Here is a 20,312-nt window from a genome sequence, read left to right on the forward strand (position 1 = left end):
TTCTCATACAATTTTAAAAAATGTAGTTGTAATCGATTGAAGTCTCGAAAAATGTTTTTGAGACTTCAAAAAATGACTAAATTTTAATTAATTTTCTTAAAACTATTGACTGAAATGTTCCTTTTTTTTTGACAGAAAATTGATCTGTTTGACTATTTAAACTATCATCAACTCAGGTTTAAGAACCTTTGAAAAAGGTACGCATGTCTACTGAAACGTCAGGAAGTTTTGAAAGGAGTTTTTTCTATTAAATAAATATCTGAGTTTCGAAGAACATGTTTTTTTGACTCATATTTATTTTTTCGATTTACGATTGGACCGTAAGACATAAATAATTTGAAATCTACGATTTGAAATCATAATATTTTTGTCGTTTTTTTAAAGTAGCAAAATTTCACTAGAAATATCCATGATTCAAATGCTTGACAAAGTATACTTCGAGAAAGTTGGTCTATCAAGGTTGGTCCAGTAAAATGGAAAAATATTAATTAACATTGATTGATTACAATTGTTGAGACGTGTTTTTTTAGTTTTGTTTCTTAATTTTAATTTTAGAAGAAAATTTTAAATAATTTAAAAACTAAATTTCAATATTGAACCTTGAAATGATAATCGGCTCTAATTGCAATCATTCTAATTTCACAGGAGAGGAAAAAAACCTCGTTAGAAGAACAATTTGCAAACGATTAAGAATATTTTTTTGTAGATGGATAAATCATTTGAAATGAATGTTTAAATTTTTTCAGAAACAAATAACATTGTTTAACAGAAAAAGGAATATTTTAAATATGAGCATATGTTTTAATTTTGATAATAATAGCTTCAATTATTAAATACTTGTCTAACTCCTGTAATGAGCTTTAATTTTTTAAACAAATTTAATATTGTAGAATGATAAATTAATTCCATTTAAATTCCTTAGGATTTTAAAATATTCAAATATATTACAAATGTTTTGCAGTCGCTTTTTTTATTCTCTAATACAAAGAACAAGCTTGGAAAATTAAATTTTTCAAAAAAAAAGAAAGAAAATCTTGTCATGCATAAAATAAGCATCATTTTCTTAGATCATTAACATTTTGAAAATTCTAATAATCTAAGGAAATTGAACAGGTTTAATGTATAAGTCAATTTTTTTCTACTTCGAAAAATCCAATCTAGCAAGCATGTCCTAATTTGCATGAACATTTCGAACAAACCACTGTGCACCTCTAATTTAAATAATATACCTTAGGGTATAAAATTTGAAAACCCTGATTTTTCCAATAAAATATTTTTGAAAAAGCGAAAAGGTATGATTTTTGAACAAAAAACTTAATTTCTTTAAAAAGTGGACTTAGCAGCATTTAGCTTTCCCTGCTTCAATTATTAAAATGTAATTTAATAAAGTGTCAATCATTTTGATAAATGAATTTATCGAGAAGTTTATTAATAAAAGGAAGGAAAAGGACTTAATTTTTTAAAATATTTTAAAGCAGAAAATCACATTCAATCCCGCCAAGTTGTTATAATTAAAAAAATATTTAATTGCAGATCTTTTTAGGCCTAGATCTTTTTGACGAGTTAGTTATTTACCTAGGATAAATTATTACCTCAAATTGCAAAGCAATTCAGTTGAAATAATATCATTTGTATATCACACGCGAGAGTGTAAGTTTAAGTTCTCAAATTAATCACAGCCTGAAAGATGTTGTCAAAGATCTTACAACTCGAAAACACATTGAACATTAGAGTTATGGAAGCAGTTGATATATTATCAGGCAAAACTTTGAACATTATCGAAGTAAACAAATCCATTCATACACCTGAACTGATGCATACCCCCAGCCCACATTCTAAGAAAAGATCACTCTTCCAGATTTTTGTATCGAACTTCTCTCCACCCTCAAAAACTTTGCAAACTTGAGAGTCGCCGGAGAAATTGGGAGAAGTATGAAAAGCTGTATCACCACCTGACACCTGTCGTTCCAGACAAGATGCAAAAACCCGTATATGCAATGTGTTTCTCGAAGAAAGTTGGAAATATTCAAAAACTTTGTACTCACGCGACACTGAATGCTTCTGCTTTCCTCCCTTGCAGCTGCACCCTCAAACTTCTCACAAGGGTGCCAGAGGATGCATCAGTTTTCCGGTACTTTCTTTTATATTAACTACTTTTCTCCTTCGTACGCAATCGAGTCTTCCGTTAAAACTCGAGTAGTTTTTACAATTGGGAAAAAACAACTTGAAAAAAGATGAACTGGTGAACTCTAATCGGCTGATTAACTGACACACCGGAATTAATCAGAGAGAGTCATTAATTAGGAGATCATTGGAACCCTCTTTCCTCTTAGAATCGCACATTCGGAATCGATTTGATGATCGGTATTATGAATGCTGATGCACTTTAGATAGGGCTATAACTTTTGATTATACGCCATTAAATTTCCATTTTGCTGATAACGAGTCTTGTCGTTGATTCCACTATATCTTGATGAAATGAACTCGGTACTTTTAATCCTTAGAGATATTTTAAGTTGTTACTTTTAGATTAATTTATAATCCAGTCATATTTATAGTCCGGTGATATTTATAATGTTTGATCGGTTTCCAATTATTTGCTCCCACGATTTGAGCTGCTGTCTATTATTAATCATTTTTCATTATCTCAATTATGCTTTATTATAGTTTTTTACATTGTCCACGTAATATATAAAATTGTTGAAAACACGTACTTAGAGTTCTTGTCACTAAGGAAGAATTTGAAAGGGATGTCCGAAAGGTCTTCTCACTCGGTATGTCAATTTCGAGTGGGAATTTTCTCTTGGGATTTTTCGCTGAATAAAATATCACGAAGGTATTCACGACTTTTGCGAGGATCGCGATTTGGTCTTGGGAAGGGAAGCACACTGTGCTGAATGCGAAGACCGAACCGGTCGCACCCCGTTTTCGTATAAATGCGCAGAATCGACAAAACCTGACGCATGGGCACTGGAGTAAATCCGTATGCTGGAGTTGCAGAGACTCATCGTTTCATCTCGATTTCGTCTTGGAAGGGCGATACGCCTGGCTAGGGGTGGGCGAGAGAAAAAGATCGAGGCAAATGAAAAAGACTGAGCGAAGATTTGTTGACTCCTACCTCCTGGTCTAGGTGTATTGAAATTTAAAAGCAGACACTTCCAATCACGGCAATCGATCAACCTCGATTTTCTTGGTAAACGGTTCTTCAATTAATTTCAGAAAACCAAAAAGCAATATTACATATTCACAATCTGTTTTTTCATAGTCACTGCATTAAACAAAAGCCTTAACTAAATATTGAAAAATGTCAACGTCAAATACGACAAATGGAAACATCTGATATTCACAATTATTTAAATAAAAAAAAAAGTATAATTAGAATCAAAAATTTTATTTCTTCTTGATTAAAAAAATATTATTATAATATTATTGAATATCAAAAAACTCTTAAATGTATGACTGAGTTGACTAATTACACTTTTGACCAAAAAATACAGACTATAAAATTAAATTACTTTTACTTTTGATTGTAGAGAATTTAGCAATTGAGATGAAAGAAATATATCTTAAATTATTATGAGATTCGTGAAAATTTTATTGTGAATAAAAACAAAATTAAAAAAATTTGAGAATACTCAAATAATTAATTAGATTAGTACCGACTCTACTTGAAGTATTTAAAAGTAAAAAATTTAAATTTAGCTTTCAAGTTTCAATATGATAATAAAATAATGCAAAATAATGTGTTGGAACTTCAACAATCTGCGAAATTTAAATCTTTAAAAATTATACTAATCCCTTGAAATTATGAAATATCAAACTTCTGAATTGCAGAATGTACCTTAGACTTGTCAAAATACAGATAATTTAAATTAAAAACTCGAAAGCTTTAAGTATTTGAAAAAAGTGTAATAGTAAACAATTCTGGATTTAAATGATAATAAAGATTTTCCATTTTAAAAGAAAGAAATGTTAATTTCAATGTATTAAGTTAACTTTTTTTTTACTTTGAATTGTAAGCCAATGAGCAATAAGAATTAAACAAATTTCTATTAAATCACTATGAGATGTATAGATTATAATTTAAATTATTTGAAAAATAATTTTTTAAATTTAGCTGCCAAGTTTAAATGTAATATTACAATAACTTAAACTCAAGTGTTGAGAAAATTTTTGAATGTAAATAATAATAATTTACAATAAAGTTTTTTTTAAATGTTTAGTTAAGACATAAATAAATAAAATGCAGTTATTTCTACTTTAGATCGTAGAGAAAACGATTAAAATAAATTAATCTTTTATCACATCATTATGAGAATCATAAAAATTTTAGAGTCGATAAATTAAGAATGTAACAAATTTTAAAATATTTAACTTATTATTTAAAATAAAACGAATTATAATTTAAATTATCTTAAAATAAAAAATTTAATTTAACTTTCAATTTCAATCTGATAATAGAAGAATTTAAACTTTTTTAGCTTTAGCAATCTAAGAAATTGAAATCATTAACAATTAAACAAATTGCGTTCACAATTATGGAATATCAAACTTCTAAATTGCAGAATGTACCTTACCCTTGTCCAAATTCAAATAATTTGAATTCAAAATTGTAAAGTTTAAATTATTTGAAAAAAGCATTCAAAAGTAAGCAATTCTGAATTTAAATAATAATAATAATAATAATAATAATAATGATATGAATATTTAAATTTCCAAAATTAAAATTTATTATATAATATTAACTAATTTTTGCTTTGTATTGTAGACAATTGAACAATAAATTTTAAACAAATATTTATTAAGAACGTATGACAATAGCACAAATTTGAGTTTGTAAATAAAAAATTGAAAAAAATCAAAAATATCAAACAAATTATTTAAATTTTTACTACTTCTAATTTGCAACATTTTAAAATTCATTTTTTCAATTCAGCTGCCAAATTTAAATATAACATTAGTATAATTGAAACTCAAATGTTGACACTTTAACAATCTACCAAATTTAAATCAATAATAATTACATGACCTGTATTTGAATAATTATAAAAATCAGTAATTCTATTAAACAAAAACATAAAATTAATATTGAAAAATTTCAACGTCAAAATAGACAAATAGAAATATCTGATATTCAAAATCATTTGAATTTCTTTTAAAAAAACGGATATTTCGAATCAAAAAGATTCTTTCATCGTCATTAGAAAAAGGTGATTATTATAATATGATTGAATTAAAAAAAACTCTTAACAGGAAACCTAATTTAGATAATTACACTCTTAACAAAAAAATTCAGAAGATTTTACACATTAAAAACTTGAATGTGGACTCACAGGTTAATAAACACAAACAACTGCCTATGTTAATGACAGTCTTAGGATAGGTAATAAATTTAGCTTTAATTTTTAAATTTCTAGAAATGAGCATATTTTGTAAATTGTGGAAGATATACAAGCGAGCATCTAAAAAATACCAGATAAATTAGAATCTGAACTAGGACACAAAATTCTTTCTTTATCTTACAGATACTTTAAAAAACCTGACCTTATTTCTCATTCTGATAGAATCATGTCACGTTAGAGTAATTCTGGATAAACATGATTATTATATCAAAATGGGATTAATTTAAAGTCGTAAAACAGTTTATAAAGAAAATTTAAATAGCCTTTTAAAAAACTGCAAAAAGAAAAACTTATAATACCATCAACAAATGGAAGCAAGTTTTTTGAGGCTCTAACAAAGAGAGACAAGATCTTATAGAAAATGCTGATTTGTCTAGAATGTATGACCTCCCTAAAATCCATAGAAATGATTCTCCTTTAAGACTTGTTGTTAGCATGAATGATTTTCCGAAATATAATATATCTAAGATTTTTAAAAATATTTTAAATACTGCTCTTCCTAAACCTCAATCTATTTTAAAAAACGCTATTGAATTGAAAAAAAAAACTAGAAAAGATCATTATTCTTTCTGATCACATTATGGTCTCCCTTGATGTAACTTCTGTTGTTCCTAATATTCCTTTAGATCTCGTTCTAAAATGTATTGAAAAAAGATGTCCTGATATTAAGAAAGTTGCTGCTTCACCTTTAGATAAATGTGAAGAAGGAATAAAAATTCTAACGGATGACATCTAGTTTCAATTTAATAAAAACTTTTACAGACAAACTTTTGGAACTACCATGGGATCTCCTATTTTTAATAATTCAGCTGTCTTAATAATGGAAGATTTAGAATAAGAAATGCTCAATAAATTAGATGATACTTTTCAAAAGATGAAGTCCATCCTTATCTTTTGAAACTAAGTTTTCCCAGACGTAAGAAGAGAACATTTTATTCTTTCGAAAAATAATACTTTTTAAACTATTCCTAAAGATAAGATTGATCAAACTATTGAATACTTTGATTTAATACATATTATAAGATAAGATTGAACAAACTATTGAATACTTTGATTTAATACATAAAAGATAAAAATTCACATATGTAATAGAAAATAATACCATTAACTTTCTCAATATTTGCATTATAAAAGATGATGATAGTTCGATTTCTACAAATTGGTTTCGCAAATCAAACTACTCTAATCGCTTGCTTAAGCTATTTCCAAAACATCCTTTTCGACAAACTATTGCTATTATAAAGAACTTAGTAGATTCAGCTATTTTGCTTTTTGCTAATCAATTTCATAAAGATATCTTAAAAATGTTAAAACATTATCTTTTTTAAAATAATTTTCCACAAAATATTATTGATAAACATATAGATAATATATTAAAAGAACTTAAGAACAAAAACTTACTTGATAGTCCTAAGAACATTATAAACAAAATTGATCCAAAAAGCAATATTACTATTCCGTACTATGGTAAAATTTCAGAAAATATAAAAAGGTTTTTAAAAACTACTAAAATTAGCACTACTTTCAGTATAAAATCTAAACTTGCTGAAATGATTAATAAATCAATCATATCAATTATATCAATTATAATATAAAAAAAGATCAGTTATAAACCTAGGAAAAAACTAACGCAGTTTACCGAATTACTTATAATCGTGGACAATGTTACATTGTACCAAAAAAGATCCTTATACGTCAGACAAAAAGAACATCAAGATAGTGTTATAGTAAATTATGATAATGTCCTTAACGACCATTCATATAATAATCTTAATGATAATATTCCTAATTTTTACATTCTCATCATTTATGATTGAGAAAGTATTAGAACTGTCGGAAATTTAACATCACAGTTTTCAACGGATCACCACGTTTTCAGACCCCCTGAATCCGAAAATCAGGTTTTCACGCTGATCTCTGTCTGCCTGTCCGTCCGCCCACCCGTAAACACGATAACTCTCGAAAAAATGAACGAATTAAATTCCTCTTTGGCACACTTTTTTTAGTTCCTAAAAGAAAAGATGAGTTTGTGAACCAGCCATTTTTTATAAAAATTCAAAAATTGAGCGCATTTTGAAAAATTTTTAGACCACTTTTTTCTGAATTTGAAAATTCTATGTATGGATATTTATAGTATTAAAAAAAATGTATCCTTATGTTTTTTTTCGATGAAAAGAAAATTCTTAGAGTTATAGCGTTTTCAAAAATTTTTGATTCAACCGAGAATCAAAATTTTAAGCCGAAAAACGCACGATATGAAAAAAGTCAAGAGAAGAAAAAAATTTATTTTTATAGGCCCTACAAGATTATTGTAACGAATTTTTGGATTTTCTTCAAAAATCGAAAATTCAAATTTTGATTGCACAAAAAAAATTATGAAAAATAAAAAATTCCATTTTGTAGACAAACAATGTAGGATGCGAAAAAAGATGAATTAACAAAAATTGTTATCCCAAAAAAGGTCTACCTTTGCTGAAATGGTTTTTGTGGAAAAAAGAACTTGATAATTGTCTTAATAAAATCACTGATTTAGACCATCCTAATGAATCATACACTTTTATTTTAGAATTTTTGATATAAAATTATCACAATAATAGTATTAATTAGCTTTCTTCATTTTTATTAAAATTACTGTTATATTCTTCAATTAAAATTATCTTCTTGTTTCGATTCTCCTAATAACTTAAGCTCGTCATAGGTTATTATATAATACAATCTTTTTTTAAATTGGCGTCTTTTCTTCTGAATCATTGTATGATAGGTTAGTCGATATTGTTGACAGTCACTTTTGGAGTTATTCTTGTGGGAGCAGGATGCAATTAAATTCTGCTCTTAAAATAATTAGTACATTATATTTAAACATTAAAAGTTACAATTATGTTCATCAAGTTTTTATGTTTATTAAAACATTTCTGCACAAAACTACAGAACTTCTGCATAAAAACTGAAATGGTAAATAAATTTACCCCTTTTTTACATTCTCATCATTTATGATTGAGAAAGTATTAGAATTGTCGGAAATTTTACATCACACTTTTTCAACGGATCTCCACGTTTTGAGACCCTCTGAATCCGAAAATCAGGTTTTCACTACGGCGTCTGTCTGCCTGTCCATCCGGCCGTCCGTCCGTCAACACGATAACTCTCGAAAAAATGAACGAATCAAATTCATCTTTAGCACACTTTCTTTAGGTCCTAAAAGAAAGGACGAGTTCGTGAACCAGCAATTTTTGATGAAAATTCAAAAAGTGAGCGCATTTTGAAAATTTTTGAGACCACTTTTTTCTGAATTTGAAAATTCTATGTACGGATATTTATAATACTAAAAAAAAAAATTTATCTGTATGACTTTTTCCGATAAAAAAAAAATTATCAGAGTTATAGCGTTTTCAAAATTTATTTAATCAACCGGAAATCAAAATTTGACGCTGAAAAACGCACGATATGAGAAAAAGTCAAAAAAGAAAAACATTTATTTTTGAAAGCTCTACAAGATTATCATAACCAATTTTTAGATTTTCTTAAAAAATCGAAAATTCAAATTTTGATTGCTTAAAAATTAATGGAAAATAAAAAATTCCATTTTGTGGACACACTATGTAGGATACGAAAAAAGGTGTATTTACAAAAATAGTTATCCCAAAAAAGATCTACAATTTCGTTAAGAATCACTTCTTGATAGGACGCGTACTTTTTGCTTTATTCGTGTAAAATAACGTTGATAAATTTTTTTTTAAATGTGTGGAAAAACGACGAAAGTTATGAGAAAAAAATCCAACAAAGCATGTTTACAAATGTCTGTCAGAAATCGAGCGCGCAGCGCGTGTGTCACGAGGAGAATTGTGTACCTCAAAGCCTACAGACCTTTGAGAAACTTAATCTTTGACTATACTTAATTAAGTACACAATTCAGAATATGAAGACGCATATAAATACTGCCATCTAAAAGAGATCTTTTTGATAAAGTTTTTTTCGAGCATTCCAAATGCAAAGAATAAATGTCCGAGCGCGAAGCGCGAGGTGTAATTATGTTCGAGAACGAAGCGCGAGGTACCCTATTATCAAGCGCGAAGCACGAGATGCAACCGTCGCGCGCCATAGGTGCGCTCAAACTTGCGGGCGAAGCGAGCCGCGTGCAACGAGAATGTGCCCGCCAAGCGGGCAGATTTTAAAAATTAATTCCAACGTAATTTGGGTTTTCATAATTGATTCCAAATGACATCATATAATTTCGTTTTTAATTTGTACATTTTTATGAATCTTTTTAAATTATTATCTCATTATAAGTTTAATAAGTTTGTTTTATTTTGATGCCGTTTCTACAATAGAAATTGTTACTAATGAGTTCCCCTGATGTTGAAAACCGTGAGTTTTCGATACGTTGGGAAACATTTTAAATAAAAACTTGTCCGATAGAGTTATAAGCAACTTCTGTTGTTCTTCTTTCTCCTATAATTTTAGAAAATTTGCATCTCTATGGGGGGGGGGGGCGTGAAGACTGTGGTGGGTTGAAAACCTAACTTTTAGAAATCGAATTTGGAACTGTGTGGAAAAGTAGTGTATTGGGACTCTAAAAAAGTATAAATCATTTGTTGTCGATTGACTACAGCCTTCTGAGCGGGCATTATGAAACTGTGTTTTAAAAAATTGTCATTTTCATAGATTTTATTTTATTGAATGCTTAAATTTTTTTATTTTCTTCAGGGTCTTCATCGTCTCCAAACATTGCGACAGTTCTTTAATGAATGAATAATTATTTTAGATATTTGAGGCTTTTCTACACATACAAATGCACTAGAAACAAAATTTATATTGTTCAAAATTAATAAATGTAAGCACATTAAATTTCTAAAAAATGGATTTTTTTCTGAAAATAATCTGTTTTCAGTGATGTCCTTTTTTTCTCGTGTATTCGTACGAGTTGAAAAATCTCAAATATCTGAAATAATTCTCTCGACATTTTTGTAGATTTAAAAAATGTTGTTTGTAAGCCGAGCTGTACTAAACCTAAATTATTTCCTAGAGAACGTTTATTAAATAACTGTCAAAATTTCGAAAGACGATCAAACCCCATAGAACATTAAAAAAATTGTAACACACAATAATATTAAATCTGTAAAAAAGTTATTTTTTTTAAACACCTAATTTTTTTTAGGATCCCAATACACTAATTTCCCACATAGTTCCAAATTCGATTTCTAAAATTATTTCTTTTTTACCTCAGCCTACTAAAGAAATTTGGTTGCAATTTTATTACGATTTTGTCACAATTGTGGTTAAAATTCATATTTTTGTGCTGATAAGTCAACTGAAATCTTTTTGGGATGAAAGCTATTCTACCTGAAAATTTTTCTTTTTGATTCAAAAAATTATCTTTTTTAGTAAAAATATTTCACCTTTCTTTTTAAAGAAAATTCTACTGTTTTTTTATTTAGCTTTAGAATTTAAAAATTTATCTGTTTCAGTAAAAATTTTTTCTTTTTTTCTAATGAAAATTTTCGGTTAAAAATTATTTTTCTTTTCTTGAGTATTCAACTATTTTGTTTGAAAGATTTCGTTGAATCATTTTGTTAAAAAATAATTTTTTTTAACAATTATATTTTTAGTTTAAAATTTCTCTATTTGGTAGAAAAGTTAACTATTTGATTCAAAATAAATCTTTTTTAACGAAAATTCATCTACTTTGGTAAAAGTTAAATTTTCTTCTCAAGAATTTTTTTTATTGAGGGCTGATGTCTTTGGTTGTAAATTTGACTGTTTAGTGCAAGCACCTTCTTTTGGTTAAAAATGATTTTTTAACTATAATTGTGACTTCCATTTTTTTAGGATTAATCTTTTTTAATTGAAAATTCTTCTTTTTTTTGGAAGAAAATTATTTTTTCGATTTGAAGTTTTATTTTTTCTGGGTAAAAATGCATCATTTGCACATAAAATTAACTTTTTTCTGAAAAGACATACTTTGTTTGAAAATTCAATTTTTCTAGGGAAAATTCGTTTCTTTTCTAAAAAGTTTAACAATTTAGATAAACCTTTATTTCTTTTTTACGTGGAAAATCTCTATTCGTTAAAATTCGACTTTTTAGTTTTAACATTATTTTTTTGGGTATAGATTTCATCTTTTTTTATTGAAATATGAACTACAAAATTTCATTGTTGGGAATTTATCTTTAAGGTTAAAAATTCAACTATTATGTTGTAAATGGAATTATTTGGTTGAAAATTCAGGCGTTTTGTTAAACTGCCATCTTTTATAGTAGAAAAAATAATTTTTCGTTTAAAATAAATGAATTAATTCAGAATTTTTGTTAATACATCTTAATTACTGTTTTATTCTGTTTATACAAGATTCTATGCTAAAAATATTACAAGATTAAAGTGCGGATATTTTAATATTAATAATTAAGGAAAATGAACAATTATTTGAGAATTAGTATACTCTTTTCAAATCCTTGAAACATTTCAAAATATGAAATCACTTGAAATTTTTGTAATCACTTTGAATCTAGTTGAAATTTTAACAATTAATGACAAATTTGACAACTCTAATTCCCTTAAATTATTTTAAAATCTGTTAAAATTATTATATTATGAGATCTCTTTAAATCTCTCAAACTGCTTAGAATGTTATTGGAATTTTCAAGATCCGTAAATATATTTCTGAATCTTTAAAAATTACTGAAAAAGTTATACAATTCCTGGCAATCCATTAGAATCCTTGATAGTGTTTGGAGATCCTTCGAAATTTCGTTCAATCACTTGAAATATCACGAAATAATCTGAAATCCTCTAAAATGCTATCAAATAGATGATATATTTTAAAGTATTTCAAAGTCCATTACAACCTCTAAGAACCATTGATGTCTGTAAATATTTTAAACTTCTCTACAGATTTTCAAAACTCCTGTAAACTTTAAAATCCTATAAAAATTCTTAAAACCTTTTAAAATTGCTTGAAATACCGTAAAATTCTTTGTGATACTCAAAGATCATTCCTGGTGCCTTAAAATTTCTCAAAATCTATAAAAATCAGTTAAAAAATGTAATATCTGTTGAAATCTGATTATACTTCTGACCCTTAAAATCTTGCAAAAGCCTTTTAAAAAATGTAGATTCACTCTGAAATTGTACAAAGTTATTTCTTAAAACTCTTAAATACACTCAAAATATTTTGCACTCCTTTCAAATTCCGAAATGTTTTAAAATTTTCGAAATCCATTTAAAAGTTTAAACAATTTTTAGATTTCTGATATATCGAGTGAAAACTATAAAATTTTACTCAAGAAGAGAGAGGGTCAGAAAATTTTTACGAATCGTTACAATAGGGGAAGAAGGGTCTAAGATATCAAAAATCACCTTTATGTAATTAATCAAGGTTTTGAGAATAGTTATAGAATTGAAAACGAAATTTTAAGAGAAGCGAATTTTTGACCCGAAAGAAATATTTAAGATCCGCATCCGAATCAGACAGGTTTCATAATCTACATATCGAGATAGGAAATATCAGCATGTTTGAAAAGCTTACGATTTGAGAGAAGTTAATTCATCTTAGATCTAGAAAAAGGGAAGAACCGCATCAAATGTAAATTAATCTCAGGAAAAAATATCGATTTATCTGTAAAAAATGAGATGAAAAATAATAAAACTTTCTTAGTTTCAAGGTTAATTCCCAAAATCTCTAAATCTCCTCTTTCTCTAATTCTACACCCCTCACATCACTTTTCACCCTTCACTCTTCAATCTTCACCCTTCTCCATTCACCCTTAAACCTTTACTCTTCACCCTTAACCCTTCACCGTTTACACTTCAACATTCACCTCTACTGGTTCTCTTACTTCCGTATCATACTCAACATCTTTTTTAATTATTCCACCTACTTCTCCTCACTCAAAATCACTTTACTCAATTTCCATCCTCTCAATTCACCCTTCGCACCCAAATCTCAGCAAGTTCTTCCTCTTCTACTTTTCCCACTCCTTGCCTCTCCGACTACTACTCTGACTACTACATTATTTCACACTTTACCTACTTCCATTGCCCACAAGCCGCCCTTCCCACCATCTCTTTAACAACCTATTTTTCCTGTACTGCTAAATATCTGTTTTGCCTACTTCGTTTCTCCTACTAACAATCATTTCTAATCATTCCCCCTAATTCCCCTCACTTACCATCATTGCAACTTTATTTGTATCACCTTTTTAACAACTTCTTTTCCCACTTACGTCTTCCCGGGATAACACTTCGCCTCTTTTGCTTCCGTTCCATTTTTCTACTAACCCTCTTTACTATTTATTTTCTCTACTTTTCTTCACTCACAATCTCTTCATCTGATTACCCATCCCTGACTTCTTTTCTCGCAACTCTTCTTTGACTACTACTTCCTTCTCCTACTCACCATCATTTATAATCAATTCTTCTACTTCTCCTGACTTGCACTTATGTAATCTATTTTTTCTCCCCTCAATTTACTCTATGCACCCCAAGCTTAGCAATTTATATCTCCTCTAATTTGCCTACTCCTCACCTACTCCAGCTACCACTCCGCTTTCAATAATTCCCTTCCTCAGCCCCTATACTCTAACCCCTCCTCACCTTTATTTTTATTTATTTCCTTTACGTCTCGTCTCTTACAACAACTTCACCTACTTCCTCTCCTCTCACGCTGCTCTTCGCACCACCTCTTCAGCGACTTTTTTTCTAAAGTTCCCTTACTCCTATCTTCCGCAGCTAATATTAGGCTACCTCTACTTATCTCCCCCTCCCCTACTCCCTCTATTTTCTATTAAATTCTCTTACTGCCCTTCACTTATAACCCCTTCATGTAATTACTTTTCCCTCACTTCATTCCTTGTGATTCTTTTTTAGCAACTATTTCCTGCACTACTTGTACTCGCTCCTATTTTTTTCAGCTGACACACCGCACTTTTACTTCTCCAGCTCAGCCCCCCCCCCCCCCCCCCCCCCCCCCCCCCCCCCCCCCCCCCCTAATCACACATATTTCTAATCACTTCCCCTACTTGCTCTCAATGGCACTCATTTCAACTTCTTTTCCGACCCTCAGGGCACCCTTAGAACCACCATTCATTAATTTATTTTTTCTCTACTTCTCCTGCTTTCTGCTTTCTCAGTTAATGCGTCGCTACCCCTTCTTTCCCTTCTCAGAACTCACGTCCCGTCACCTACTTATCCTTATTTTTAGGGATATCCCCTACCTTGCCACCACTCATTTACTTTAACTTCACCTAATCTACCGATTCCATCACTTTTATTTCCCTCACTTCCTCACGTAATTTCCTTAATTTTCTTAAATTACCCTAATTTCCGATATCTTTCATAGTTTACACCTTCTCTTGACCCCTGCCATCAATTTCCCTCACTTCACAACTTCCCCTTTACAGAGGTAAATTCATACTTTCCCTACTTTTCCATACTTCCTTACTTCAATTCTTCAATTTCTCCACATTACACTGACTCCCTATTACTTTCTTATTTTACACCCTCTATTTACCCCTCCCATAATTTTCCCTTACTTCTTTACTTCCCCTTCACTCCCCTCTTTCCCCTTACCTTTTCTTTCTTCATCTCCACTGATTTTTGCTTACTTCCTTTCCCTTTCTGTCCCTACTTTCCATCTTCTATTCCACCTCACTCCTTTTTAATGTCCCACTCTTTCCATACTTTCCCTATCCTGCTTTCCCTCCACATTTCCTACTTTCCCTCCCTAATTTTCTTTCACTTCTCCTATAATAATAAAGAAAAATTATCATGACGGAGAAGCTAAATAATTCCCTTCCAAGATGATATATAATCCGACTTTCGAACAACTCTTTTTCCTGAAAGGAAATGCATACAATTGCAATAATGGAAATTTCGGTTCTTCTCCTTTATTGGTTTATTATGTTTGAGCGAGCATTGGAGTGGGCCTATATATTTTTATTACGAATATTTCTCTGCACACCTTAGGGCATGTGGATTGCATAACCCAATATATGATATAAACGGAGAGTTTCATTCGCATTCTATAGCTGTAGCTTTCTATCTCAGAATTCCTCTACGATTGCATCAGTTTTATTATTACCGTGAAGGAGGAATTTGGAGAGACTCTGGGACCAACTAAGGTTGAATCTCAGCAAGTAAGTCAAAGTGCTTCTGAAATTAGATGTACTTAAGGTTTATCGAACCAAACGAGTCTAAGGTAACTTATGAAAACCGCCCAATTTGAATTTACATGAGGGAACAATTGTCTGCATACATGGAGATAATAGCGATTCAACCATCTGTGGATTTCTTGAATGCTCTTCATTATGCAGCAAAGGAATTTTTGCAATTATGGAAACCAATAAATTGATCTACTTATTTACTCCTTTCGCTCTAATGTCACTTCAATTTCAAGAAAATCCTGATTTTAACTAATTAAAATGTATTTCTTTGAACGGCCAGCAGGACATGTAAGTCCCGCCCAACTTGGGAAATCACATCTTCCATTAAAATTAATATATCGGCATCTTGCAGGTCTTGTTTTAAAGAGGAAGGGTTCATCTGATCACATACAATTTGTCGACATGCTATTTCAGAGGTCCGGGGTTCGATCCCGGAGCCGGTACCTCTAGAAATTTTTGAATGTATCTTCACCGAGGTTCTGGTAGTTCGGAACGCACCTTAAGCTGTAGGTTCCCCCATCGTGTACTTGACTGCAACCCAGTCCGTCAATGATGGGGTACAAACCAGGCTTTGTCCAATATTTCTGGGCAGACTGCTCTCATCAGATCATTTGATTGCGTTATAAAAATGCGTCCGTGACTGATGATATATACCGGGACAGTCCCGTGCAAAAATGATCAAATGAAAAATCCAACTCTAACCAAAAAATGCCTTCTACATGTTGGGCAGTGTAAGCCTGTGATAACACCTCAAGACAGAAATGTTTTTATAATAAGTAGCTAAAATAAAATAAATAGCTAAATAGCTAAATAAAATGGTAGCTCTAAGAAAGCATCCAGAGGTGACTGTTCTCACCTCCAACGCTCGTGGCCGCTCGTACTTGTATACCTAAAACATCATCGCAGGAGGTTTCAACCATCGTATTAAATTATTTGAATTAACTACTAACATTCTAATCTCATCAGTCACTTCACTTAGTCCGTGACTATAATGTATAACCGGGTTTACCCGAGTAAAAGTTTAATAAAAACACATAATAATACACAAAAAAAACCCTTAGAAATGATAATTTGTCTAAAACTCAACGTATGTTGATGTTCAGTTCATAATAGGCGTGTCTCATGGACAAACTTTTATTTTGGAGGGACAAAATATAATAGTGCTAAATCGTGGAAAAAAAATTAAAAGGTCCCATCCCGCGTGGCTAATACTCAAATCTTCAAAATCCCTTATGAATTGTATTGGGAACATCAGTACCCCCAATTTACAATTAGCATATTTTTACTTTGTCTGAATGAGTAAGCACCTTTTTATTTGGTTTCTCTGAGATTGAAACTCGTAATTTGGGAGCGTCGACATATTTTAGAAGAATATCAAAACCATGTGCGAAATAGGTTTAAGAGAAAATTTACCCCTGATAGAAACAATTTGCTGAAAGCCATCTCTAGTTATGGTGATGCGCCTCAAACTCGACTTTTCATGGTTATACTGTTTATACTCTATAATCTAAAAAACTATTTTTTTCTGAAAGAAGCTCTTCTCCTTCAATCCGCTGGGAATCGTGCCACGGAACTTCCAAGTGCCGGTCGGGAGATTTTCCCTGAAGCTAATAAAGAGATCGAATGAAGAATCTTCTTTTAGAAATAAACGCTTTATTTTGCTAGATATTATATTGCAAGATTTTAGACTAAACGGGTATATAAACTAAAAATATTTTTTAATTACAATTTTTTCGGAAAAAAGATTTTCTCCTGCGCTCCGCTGGAGATCAAATCACACAAATTTTAATTGCTGATCTGGTGATTTTCCCTTACGCTTCTAGAGAGACCGAAAGAATCTTCTTTTAGAAATAAAAGCTTTATTTTGCAAGATATTATATTGCAAGATTTTAGACTAAACGGGTATATAAACTAAAAATCTTTTTTAATTACATTTTTTTCGGAAAAAAGATTTTCTCCTGCGCTCTGCTGGAGATCAAATCACAGGACTTTTGATTGCTGATCTCGTGATTTTCCCTTAAGCTAATAGAGAGGCCGAAAGAATCTTCTTATAGAAATACACGCATTATTTTGTCAGGTGTTACTAGAAATATTTTGTCAAAAGTTCAGTATTATCATCAAAGATTAACAGAAGCTCTTAACGCATTTTCAGACTAGACGAAGCTATAAACTGAATTTTTTTTTTAATAACATTTATTTTCTGGAAAACAGATTTTTTCCTTCGCTCTGCTGGGAATTGAAACAAAGAATTTTCGATTTCCGTTCGAATCCTTATCTTTGAGCTACTAGAGAAATAGAAACAAGAATCTTCTTTCAGAAATATATACTATAAAAAGATCTATTGAATTTTAGATCTCTGGTGGATGTAAATAAAAGGACCCTCAGGTATCGGAGTAACTTTACGAATCTGTTGTAATATTCCAATTCGGCTGATAATTTTACACGCGAAAATGTAAAATTCATTATGTGAATGAATAAAATAAAATAAAATTAATCAGGGCGACAGGTTTCGAACACTCGAAAACTCAAACTTCGTATAATTTCATAGAGATTGAAGAAACACGAGCCAAACACGTTACCACTTATCCAAAACACATAAGATACTATGGGTATTTTTTTATGTTTAAATATTCCGTAAAAAAATATGAAATATACATTTTGAATAACCGCATTTTTTCCTGTCCAATAGCAGAAAATGTAAAAGGCAAAATAGGAATAGCTCGGATTCGGTCTACTTTCTGTGAAAGCTGTCAAAAAAGTTGAACATAGCTGTCAATTTCCTCACATTAAAAATAAAAATGCCTCAAAATTGAAGGATGAAGGCATCGATAAACAACCAACACGAGAGACGCTTTCGTATTCACATATTATTTGATTAATTATTCTAAATTTTTAATTAATTATAAATCAAAATTTTTACAGTTCGCGCCAGGGTAAAATTAAAGATCTTTGTTAAAATTGAAAATCTCGATGTAATTTTCAATCACAGGAAAGTGATTTTACCGACGCATGGTATTTTTATACGCTGCGACTGAATTTTCCCTTCTGAATGTAAAGTTCGTTCGAGGGAATGTGTAATTTTATTTTTATCGAGTGTGTAATATTACACTGCTGTTCGAGAATCTGTATTAATATCAGAGAATAACCGAAACGCTTAACGTCTTTCAGATTAGACGGAGCAATCAATTAAAATTTCGACTTTAAATTAAATTTTTTTTCTGAAAAAAGATCTCCTTCGCTTCGCTGGGAATCAAACCATAGAACTTCCGATTGTCTGTTGGGTGCTTTTCCGTTAAGCTACTCAAGAGTTCGGAGAAGTTAAAGGAAAAGGTCCTTTTCTCTAAAAAAATGTATTAAAAAGAAATTCTTAGTTCATAACTCAATAAAGTCTGAAAACAACTTAAGAATTTCTGTTATTCTCTTATGATAATGCAGATTTCTTAAAAGATTTCAAACAGAACAAATCATGTGAAAAAAGTAATTGATTAATTAAGTAATTCAATTTTCTTTAATTTTAAGAAAAAAGGAATAATATAATATAATTTTATAAGAGATTTAATGGTCCACAGATTTTCGCAAATATATTTTTGTGTTTTGAAATACTCATACTTCAATTTAGAAAATACTTATTTTTTCTTTCAAAGCAGGATCAAATATCAAGTAATAAGATCACAACATATTATACATTAGGACTGTTTTGTCTCAATTCAGGGGTAGCTTTATATGGGTTAAAATGTACCATAAGATTCTTCAAATTGTGCTGAGTCTTTCAAAATACCTATTCCTTCATTAAGAAATGAATTATATAAAAGGAAATGAGATAATAATTTTTTAGGCAAACACTGAAATCCTTTCGAGTCTGATCAAATTTCTTGGAATATTTTGAAGTACCATAAAATATTTTAAATAATTTCACTTCCCTTAAAATTACTAACATAAATCTAAAAACATTTATCATATTTTTGAAAATCTCAAAAATATTCTAAATCCTTTTAAAACGTTTTAAAATCCATGAAATTTTTCAAATCTTGAAAATTCAATGGAATTTCTGAAAATACTGCAAATACTAAAAAAAATTTTAAACTTCCTTTAAATATTTAAAATAGTTTTCAAACTCCTTGAGATTTTTTAGAATCCTACGAAATCTCACACTTGTGAATAAATTCATTGAAAGCCATGAAAAAATGATAAAACTGATTAAAATCACATAAAAATTTATATTTTCTGAAATCCTGTTAAACTTTATACAATTCTCTCCAAATTGTTTCAGATATCCTGTTATAACTTTTCAAACGCATGCAAATGATGTCAAATTGCTTACATTTATTCAAATCCTTGAAAAAGCTTTGAAATTTGTAGATCACTTGAAAATGCTACGGAATCTCTTAAAATATTTTATAATATTAAGGTATAAAGTATTTAAATTTTTTAAATTTGTTTCGAAATGTCCTAAAATTTTGTAACCCTCTTAAACAATCCTTGGAATTATGGGATATACCCTTAAATCTTAAAACATCTTTAAAACCGCTTAAAATTACTAAAATCCTTTAGAAATCTTATAAAATCGGTTGGAATCTTTCAAAATATTTTAAAACCTTGTGGATTCTATAAAATCTTTTCGTATCTTTCAAAATTTTATTAATTTTTTAAAACCCCATAAAATTGCTTCAAAATACCTTAAAATATTCAAAAATTCACTAAAATTTTGAAAAATACTCAAAATTAAAAAAAATTCATTGAAATCTATTCAAAT

At 29.7% G+C, this 20,312-nt stretch overlaps 2 protein-coding genes across 3 annotated transcripts in view; both read right to left on the bottom strand.

Moving 5' to 3' along the window:
* The window catches only part of LOC117177261 (potassium channel subfamily K member 18-like), a 193,638-nt gene extending 191,515 nt beyond the window's left edge, over positions 1–2,123 (bottom strand). Inside the window, exon 1 of the mRNA XM_033367845.1 lies at positions 2,046–2,123. The gene's annotated coding sequence lies outside the window, so the exon portion shown is untranslated. The remainder of the gene's footprint in view (positions 1–2,045) is intronic.
* The window catches only part of LOC117177262 (two pore potassium channel protein sup-9-like), a 193,233-nt gene that overhangs the window by 47,581 nt on the left and 125,340 nt on the right, over positions 1–20,312 (bottom strand). The window lies entirely within an intron of this gene.

The sequence above is a fragment of the Belonocnema kinseyi genome, chromosome 7 (assembly GCF_010883055.1).
Source record: "Belonocnema kinseyi isolate 2016_QV_RU_SX_M_011 chromosome 7, B_treatae_v1, whole genome shotgun sequence".
NCBI classification, from domain to species: Eukaryota; Metazoa; Arthropoda; class Insecta; order Hymenoptera; family Cynipidae; genus Belonocnema; species Belonocnema kinseyi.